General features: G+C 50.5%; 1 long non-coding RNA gene across 1 annotated transcript; it reads right to left on the bottom strand.

Annotated features, from left to right (window-relative positions):
* Nucleotides 1-3,538: 3,538 nt before the first annotated feature.
* Nucleotides 3,539-8,660, bottom strand: LOC111182910 (uncharacterized). The gene is made up of 3 exons (XR_016389079.1): nucleotides 6,441-8,660; nucleotides 5,934-6,035; nucleotides 3,539-5,035 (listed from the first exon to the last, which is right to left on the bottom strand). It is a non-coding gene; the product is annotated as an uncharacterized LOC111182910 (long non-coding RNA).
* Between the last annotated feature and the right edge of the window lie 1,102 nt (nucleotides 8,661-9,762).

The following is a 9,762-nucleotide window of genomic DNA, read 5'->3' as shown; positions in this document are numbered from 1 at the left end:
AGTACTCAATGGAGGTAAGAGTACAGACTCTGGAGTCAGATTACGTGGGATCAAATCTCAACTCTGCTATTTACTAATGAACAAACTGTGTGACTTTGGGCAAGTTACTTAATCCCTGTGTGCTTCAGTTTCTGTAAAATGGGAATGGCACAATGACCGCCTACATAACAGGGTTGTTAAGGGGAGATAAAGGAGTACACAAATCAATAGATATCAGTTGTTACTATTATTAATATTAGTATCATTAAAGATAATGTAATAGAAAGAGCACAAAATGAATGAAAATAGTCTCAACTTGACAACTGCATCATTCCCCTTGTCCTCACTTTATTCATCTATAAAGGAGGGACTAGAGCTAACCAGTCTCCGACAGGGTGAGACCTCCCAGGTCTAACAGGCAGGATTCTCAGGACCAGGGACTTGACTGTTTTTCCTTGTAGAGCTGGGCGCCCGAGCGTGGCAGATAACGCTGACGTCAGAAGAGGGTGGGTGGGCAGTTGCCGTCAGAGGGGCAGTCAGCAAACAAGTCTTCTGATAATCAGGTTCCCATCCCAGCGGAAGAGCCGAGTTCCTGCCACGCCACTCTGACATCTTAGCTCTGGGTTAAAGTGCTAGTATAAGCGTTTCAGAAACCAGACTCTGAGGTCTGGTTGATTCACAGGGAAATGACTTGCCAGAAAGCAATAAGATGCAGCGCCCTCCCTGGCGAGGCCGCCGCGATGGTGCGTGACAGAGGGCGAGAAACCGCCCATTTCATCCAGGTTCCCAAATTCATCAGGACGGGCAAAGTAATTTCAGAATCATTTTAAATTGATGTGTGTCTGTAATTGTTTCCCCATTCTCTTATCTTGTTGATTTGGGCTTTCTCTCTTTTTTCTCAATTAGGTTAAATGGTGATTTGTCTATAATGAGATTGTGTGTGTATGTGTGTGTGTGTGTTTACTGGAGAATCGGATTTTATTGAAAAGCTAGAACTTTAAGATCATCTAGTCATTGGATATTTATGCTGTGTAAGTTACTTAACAGATGTGAGAGGGCTCTGTAAACTAGAAAAGAACTTTAGATATCTAGAGTGGCCACCTGTATCACTTTGTGTCACCTGTGCCTAGCCTGACGTCCCCCAGTGGATCAGCAATGGATTTGGGATCAGAATCCAGGTGTCCCGAGTCCCAGTCATATTCGTGTCCCCCACCCTACAATGTCTCCCTCATCTAGGACACTTGTCAGTCATGGTTCTCAGTGCTTTTTAAAATTTTTTTATTTTATGTTGGAGTATAGTTGATTTACAATGTTGTGTTAGTTTCAGGTGTACAGCAAAGTGATTCAGTTATACGTATACATATAGCCATTCTTTTTCAGATTCTTTTCCCATATAGGTTATTACAGAATATCAAGTAGAGTTCCCTGTGCTATCCAGTAGGTCCTGGTTGATTGTCTATTTTATATATAGTCTTGTGTATCTGTTAATCCCAAACTCCTAATTTATCCCCACCCCTTTCCCCTTTGGTAACCACAAGTTTGTTTTCTGTGTCTGTGAGTCTGTTTCTGTCCTCTAAATAAGTTCATTTGTGTCACTTTTTTAGATTCCACCTATAAGTGAGATCATATGTAGTAGCTCAGTAATCTTAAAACCAAAACCAACCCCCCCCCGCCCCCGCCAAAGAAGAAGCACAAGGAGGGTGCAGTATCCTCATTGATAAGGTGGGGAAAAGGTTCCACAACTGGCTGGAGATGGAAGAGTGAGTGGTGAATCCGAGTTCAGAGCCAGCCCACCTGGCGGGTCTTTGATTGCCTGCAGGACTTGAACGTCGTTGCGAGGAAAATGCTTTCACCTACAGGTCCCTCCACATCCCTTCCCCCCACTCCCTGGCTCATATTCTCGACCATGTGACTTGACCCATGGCTAACTGGACTGGGGGCACTGGAGCACCTGACCCTGGCCACCTGTCCATAGAAAGGCCAACAACCTGTAACATGGCCAAGTGTCAAATGATGAACTGGACCAACCAGATTATCACTCTTGGAGGAACCACGTGAGCCAGTAGTAGAGGCGGCCAGATCTGAAAAGAAGCCCTGAGGTGGAATCAGGCCCATGGTGGGGCAAAGCCATAGATGAGCTAAAGTTGGGGGCGGGGGGGCACAAAGTCTGAGCAGTGGAAGGAAGCCTGGGGTAGAAGTGAGAATGGAACAGCAGCACAGAGCAAGACAGAGAGACCCCAAGAGCTCTCACAAACGTAAGTGAAGGCCCCGGGGGCCCTTGTTGGCAAAGAGCAAATTGCACTGTCTCTAGTTAGTTTTTCATGGAGGTAATGGGTTACAGATCAGGAGAATGATGGAGATACAGTATAGTTGTGTTTCAGCAAGACGTTTGTGGTCCACAGGGGAAATGTGAACTTTATCACTGCCCGACCCCCGAAGCCCAAAACAAATTTGCAACCAATCTGTAGCAACAGTAGGATTGTAATGCCATCATATCTGCACCCTGTCCAACCTCACCCTATACCCACCCTGGTCTTGACTCCATAGTTAATGTTTCCCTTGCCTTGATTTTTAATTTATAGCTGACCATTTTATATTATGCACCTCCTGTATGCCCCATTGGCCCAACTGTGAGAAGAGACATGGTATAAATGAATACATCGCTCAGATGGGAATTAGCTTAAGTGGACTCGCGTCTGAATGATCAAATCCCCAGTTCTTCCTTAATCATGGAGATAGGTCTATAGTTGCGTGTCACAGGATTTACCCAAAATTGCATCCTATTAAAAATCATAATGATTTGGATGACAACACTGGTGACATAATGTTTACATGTTCAAAGATGCAAAATAAAAGAATGGCTAATACATTAGAAAATAGCCTTTGCCTCCAAAAATTCTTGGCAGTCTGAGCTTCCTCCAGTGTGCTTTTAAATGCCCGCACTGAATCAGCGTCTCTGGGTAAATCTGCAGCGTTAGGGTTTTTGACTATTTACCAAAAGTCGTTATTGGAATAAGTCATATGAATTTCTTTCAGAAAAAAATTCTGACTTGACCCCAAACGGTTGTCAAGATAGTGTTCATTCTGTCTCTCTACCAGGTACCGTAGGAGAAATTTCTTTCCAAGTTTAGCACCAAGAAAAGCTAAGTCTTCCCTGAAAAAGAAAATCACAATGTATCCTTTTCTCTGATCAAGAGAGATGTGTATCCAGTTTCCTTTTTCACCCTGATCAGCAAAACACTTCAAATCTGGCATTAGGGTCCCTTGGAGTAACTGGAATGAACTTTTGGTTTTTAATGTTTTTCTCCAATCTGTTTTCCTATTTGAGTTCATATATCATTGGTTTTATTATCTGGGTTTTGTCATTTGGTAAGCCACAACAACTCCTTTTTGGAATGACTTGGGATATAAATTAATTACATAAATTATATCTGAGTAATGAGTGGGAGAGACAAGGTGGGGGACAAAGGAAAGAAGTGTGCAATCTCAAGGGTCTTCAAGATAAGTGACTATCCAAATATTTGTCCAATCTACACTGTTTAATTTGAGCCCAAGATAACGTGTGAGAGGGAGAACAGTGTGGTGAAAATGTATTCGAATTTGATGAACACCTTGCTTTCCTTACAAGACAATTGATTAGATCACGCCTGTCCATATAAATTGATCAGCTCGGCTGGGAAGTAAAAGGATGTCTCATTCCTGCAACTTGAGATCTCCTCTCTCCCCCCTGCATCCACATAACTTCCAGGTGAGATGCGTGAGCAAGTGAGGGAAGGAGGAAGCAGGGAGGAATGGAGGGAGGTGGCTGGCTGCCAGGACTGCAGGAATTTCACACAGAATCATCTGAGCTAAGTGAGACCTCCTATTCACCCCCAGTTCATCCCCCCCCAATAAGGAATGTTTCCCTCCATCCTCGCCATCCTAAGGAGTAGAGTCCCTGCAGTGAGTCCAGGGCGGAAATTTCCCGGAAACACTTGCTAGATGCTAACAAATAGGGCCATACTGTCCCAGCCTCTGTCCCCCACAAGAAATCACATTCTACCTCCCTTATACAGGAGTCAGGTGGATTCTGCTTCATAATATTGACGCCTTTGCTTTTACAAGTCTCTTTCTCCCACTATAAATATATGCTCACTACTGAAAATCTGGGAATAGAGAGAAGTGAATTTTTAAAATTTTGATAATAGCTAATCTGGGAAAAGAAGTGTGAGTGACTGGGGAGGTAGGACGGAAAAGGGCGGACTGGGGCCACCAGCGCTGCTTGCCTGGGCAACTATGACGCTGTCTAAGGGGGTGGTGCTCTCTCCTGACCCCTTACCTGGCCAAACTCCAATTCACTCCTCCCACTGCAACAGGAGCCATTTTTTGTTTTAACTCCATATCTGGACATTTTACTCTTCTGCTTCGAGGGCTTCTGTTGTCCACCAGGCTCTTAGGAAAAAGCCCGTCTGTAATGAGTGCTGCAAGACCCCTCAGGTGCACCCCGCCCATCGCCCCCTTCTTCACTATGCCCCTGCCACACCGGCCCCCTTTCCATTCCTAGAACAACCCAAGCCTCCTTCTGTCCCAGGGCTGTCACGTGTGGCCAAAACTCTTCTTCATTTACTTTCTCACCTGGCTAACTTCTCGTGTTTGGGGTTCCGGCCAAAATGTCACTTCCTCAGCCGAAAACCTTCCCTGACTCCCTCCCCAGACTGGGTTAGGTCCTTCAACTCTGCCTCTTCTTGGTCAACTTTCCACAACTATAATTCTTTTCACTTGTAAAAGGAAAAGGTTGGATTTGCACACCCAACTTTTTTTCTTTTTTTAAGGGAATGTCTTTATTTTTATTATTTATTTATGGCTGTGTTGGGTCTTCGTTTCTGTGCGAGGGCTTTCTCTAGTTGCGGCGAGCGGGGGCCACTCTTCATCGTGGTGCGCGGGCCTCTCACTATCGCGGCCTCTCTTGTTGCGGAGCACAGCCTCCAGACGCGCAGGCTCAGTAGTTGTGGCTCACGGGCCCAGTTACTCCGTGGCATGTGGGATCCTCCCAGACCAGGGCTCGAACCCGTGTCCCCTGCATTGGCAGGCAGACTCTCAACCGCTGCGCCACCAGGCAAGGCCCCCACACCCAACTTTCATAGTAGTGTCAGTCACAGTAGCCCAAAGGTGGAAACAACCCAAACGTCCATCAATGGATGAATGGGTCAATAAAATGTAATACATGCATATAATGGAATATTATTCAGCCTTCAAAAGGAAGAAAATCTGGCAAGTGCTCCAACATGGTTGATCATTATGTGAGTCTCTCGGTACCGTCTGTCTTCCTAACCGGACCCTCAGCCCCATGAGGGCAGGGACCTGATTCTCTTATGCTATTTCCAGCACTTGGGGTAGAGGAGGCTTTTAGTCAATATGTGAGAGAAGAAGGAGATTCAGAAAGACTCACAGAGAACAGAAATGAGGGACCCCGGGGCCCAGGAGTCTCAGTTTCTGTCTCTTCAGCTCTCACAGGCCCCGCTGTCCACTGATTTTGCTGCCTGTCCTTGGATGCACGGACATGTCATTGCAATCACTTTACATAAGGTGGCACAAGGCCCTTTCTGTTCCTGGAGTGCCGGAACCCCCCCTGGAAACCTTCCAGATGATAATAATGATAATGACAACAAAACTCATAGGGCCAAGCTATCGTGAGCCCGGCACTGGTGTGTTTTTTAAAGACAATCTTCATGTCAACTGGATACCCTGACCACCATTCAGGGGAGAACCTAGAGGCCCCGTGAGGCCTGGCACCCCACCACCCCCCCCACCCCCCGCCCCGTGAAGTGTGGCGTAAATGTCTGTGGAATAAAGATGCAGGAGGCAAGGCGTAGCTGAACGGAGAAGGCTCCTCTCCCCTCCGGGCTGCTGCTCCCCGGCCCCGCCCCCCGCCCCGCGCCTTCCCATCCAGGCGTTATCTCTTTTGCGTTGCCCACCCTGAGGAGCCCTGCCCTGGACCAGGTGGGAGATCCTGTCTCGCTGTGGCTTCCGCGGGCGCGTTTGACTCTCAGACGAAGCTCAGGTCTCCAACTTAGCCCCTATCAGAAAGAAAAGTGTTATTTCCACGTCCTTCCAACTGTGACTTTCCCAAGTCAGGGATTTTCCAGTTCCCACCCGGCTGCCTTCGGGCTCTGACTTTCCAGGGAAGAGCCCCTCTGGAAGGGCTCAGGAAGCTGACTGATGCAGGAGAGCGAAGGAAATGAAAGCAGAGGCACCTGCGAGGATTCCGTTCAACCTCCACCAGTTTTACTTTCTTTCTTTAGACGCGGAGTTTCAGCCCCCGCCTCCCTCGCCCTTACTTCTCTTTGCTCCCCGTGTGGATCTCAGCACCGCTTCTCTCCCTCCCTCCCGTTCCTGCCCTCTTCTCCCCGCCTCTCCACCCCTTCTCTCTCTTTCCCCAGTGACAGTAGTGGGCACCTTGACCTTGGAAGCAGTAGTCCTACCCTTTGGTCTCCTTTCTCTTCTTGGGTAGGCAGCTTTTCCAGGATCAACGCCAAGGCTGCCCTGCAGACACGAAAACTTTTTTCTCTTTTTCGATGCAAACTCAGAAGTTATCTTCCGCGGGGACTGCTAGCATCCCGTGCCTCCGGGAGGAAGCCGGCGCCCCCTCGTGGCCATCCCGGGATCTGCGCTAGTTTTCCAGCCATTGGTGCTCCCTCACCCTCCCGAACACACTGTTCTTTGGTCATTGCAGGCGGCCGGCTTTGTCCTGGGCACTCGTCGAACCAGTTACCTGGCTGAACTGGTTTCCTCCTCCTCGGCCTGAATCCCCGCCCGCACGTCCACATCTTTGACCGCTGCTGCGGCCCCGAAGCCCCCTGCGCCCCGGTCGGAGCCACGCTTCCTTCCTCTTCGCTGGGGTTGGCTCGTGCCTGCATGTGACACACAGCTTCCCGGGGCACCCTGGCCCCTCTGGGACAGCTTCCCGAGACCCCTCATCGTGCCCCGGCATCGCACACTCTCCACCCGCGCCCGCATGGGACCCCCTTCCTAAACAAACTGACCTCCGCCCCCCAGAACTCCACCCTGAAAGGCAGCAGCCCTCGAGGGGCCACTCCCTAGGGGCTCCCCACCTGCCCGGCCCAGCCCGTCCCAGCGGCCCCTCCTAGCTTCGCCGGACACGCCCGCGCTCAGACGTACAGGCCCCTCTCCTCGGGGGCGCGCGCCACCCAGCTCCGCCTCTTTCCAGCCACGCAGGTACCAGGCATGGCCGCCAGGTGTCTTCCCTGTGTCCAGCCTCTTGTGCTCAGGCCCCTGGGTGACCCATCGCACTTCTCCACCTCACAGACCCCCAAGGACCCCTGCTGCCCCTTCGTTCCGGCCACCCCCACCCCCAAGCCACACCCTGGACCTTGTCCTCACCCAGAAATGTGCTGCCTCCAAATCCTGGATTCCAGCTTCTGGCCCTGCGAGCCGTCTTCCGGGCCCTCCGGCTCTCCCTTCTTTGCTCCCCTCTCCAGGCCCGGAAAGGCCAGGGCACGCCCCGCCCAGCCCTTCGGGTCCGGCGGCCACGCTTCCCACCTCCTTCACGGGACCCCAGGTCAGCAGGTGAACTGACTTCTCAGAGCCCCCCCACAGACGTGCCTGCACATCCCCCAGGCGAGCGGAAACCTACATGCAACAGCATAAGGGAACCTGAGGAAAGCCCGGCTGTGACACCTGTCAGCCTTGTCACCGAGGCTGCCAGCTCACTTGAGTCCTCAAACTACATGTCCCCCCTTGAACTTGGCGGATCCCTCTGCCACCCTTCCCCCCGCTAGCGCTCTTCCGCAGTGTCCGACCAGACCTCCACCCGTTTCTGTAGGCAACGAGGCTGGAGGATTCTGCCAGAGGGTAAGGGGTCATTTCTCCTGTTCAAGGCCACCACCTTCAGCTGTGTGTGCTCTTTTTCTTTTAAATTAATTTTTATTGGAGTAGAGTTGATTTACAATGTTGCGTCAATTTCTGCTCTACAGCACAGTGAATCAGCTATGCCTGTACATATATACCCACTCTCTTTTAGATTCTATTCCCATATAGGTCATGTGTGTGCACTTGAGTCTGTTTCCTGCTATCTCCTTCTTGTCTGCTCCATCCTGTCTGTCTCTGTCCCTGTCTCCCTGTCCCCTTCTCCCTTGGCTACTGGGCTTGCCAAGAATAGCCTGGTGAGACCAGTGATATGATTCCAATTGTGTCCCCAAAGAAGTTATGCCCAAGGGCTTCGCTGGTGGCACAGTGGTTAAGAATCCGCCTGCCAACGCAGGGGACACGGGTTCAAGCGCTGGTCCAAGAAGATCCCACATGCCGCGGAGCAACTAAGCCCGTGCGCCGCAACTACTGAGCCCGTGTGCCACAACTACTGAAGCCTGCGCGCCTAGAGCCCATGCTCCCAACGAGAGAAGCCACTGCAGTGAGAAGCCTGTGCACTGCAACGAAGAGTAGCCCCTGCTCGCCGCAACTAGAGAAAAAAAAAAAAGCTCGTGCACAGCAACGAACACCTAACACAGCCGAAAATAAATAAAATTAATTAATTTTTTAAAAAAGAATCACATTGAGCATATTAAAAAAAAAAAAAGATATGCCCAAGTCCTGACACCCACTACTTGAGAATGTGACCTTATTAGGAAACACGGTCTGTACAGAGAAAATCAAATTAAAATGAGGTCAGATGGACCCTAACCCAATATGACTGGCGTCTTTATAAAAAGGGGAAATTTGGACGGAAGGAAGACGATGGCCATGGGAGCGGAGTGATGCGTGTACAAGCAAGGGGTGCCCAGAGTGCTGGCAAACACCAGATGCTGGATGAAGCAAAGAAGGATCCTCCCCTAGAGCTGCCAGAGAGAGCGTGGCCCTGGCCACACTTGAATTAGGACGTGTAGCCCCCAGAATGGAGACAGTGCGTTTCCATTGTTTGAAGTCACCCAGTGTTGGTACTTTGTTACAGCAGCAGCCCTGGGAAGGTCAGACAGCTGGGGAGGCCATGACACGGTCAAGACCATCAGGTAAAGGTTCGGGATGCCCTGGTGGGCTCTTCACACTATTTCCCAAGGGTGACTCACAGCTCCCTGGAGAGAAGCAGGCTGGGACTCAAGGGCCTGGGCTTTCTTTTCCTTTCTTCTGTGTTTCCAGGAAGCCCTTGGAACAGATGTAGAAACAGCTCTTTCCATCCAGCCTGGCATCTTGCTTCCAGAGGCAAGAGGCTGGGCAGGCCAGCAGGTTAACATTTAAGCAGGCCTGAGCATGATGCTCTCATGTGAAAACTGGGGCCTGGCAACTGGCCTCCTCCCAACCCCAATTTCCCATCCCCCTACCTCCCCACCATCTCCCCATCGCCCCTGCCCCCAGGCCTTGAAAGAGGTCTGAATTATATATTCAGTCAGTATTCATCACTGGCTGTTAGCACTTGGGAAGCAGGGACCCTGTCGTATTCATCTTTCTGGTCTGGGGCTCTGCTCCTAGGAGGAGCTCCCCAGGTGTTTGGTAAGATGAATTTGTAAAGCAGTTGTTGAGTCATCCGTCAGGTCCACGTTGGAGCGACAGGACACAAAGGACCTTTACTCTGGGGAGGGTTTCCAGCCACCTGTTCTATCAGGCTCCTGCCAGCAGCCCCTGGCAGTAGCCGTGTGATAACAAAGGGTCCCACAGTTTTGCAGGAGGCCCACAGCCTCTTTTCTCCCAAGCTCTCACCTCCCGGACTCCCAGACCCAAGGCGGGGCCGGAGGGGGCGGAGGTTGATGTGGGACATGAGCAACTGCGCTTTCATGTGACCTGTTGGCTGTCAGA

The sequence above is a fragment of the Delphinapterus leucas genome, chromosome 19 (genome assembly GCF_059928025.1).
Source record: "Delphinapterus leucas isolate spDelLeu-1000000601 "Yukka" chromosome 19, BTC_Dleu_Yukka2, whole genome shotgun sequence".
Classification (NCBI taxonomy): Eukaryota; Metazoa; Chordata; class Mammalia; order Artiodactyla; family Monodontidae; genus Delphinapterus; species Delphinapterus leucas.
Note: the sequence above shows the minus strand (reverse complement) of the source record. Positions and strands in the feature narration are given on the sequence as shown.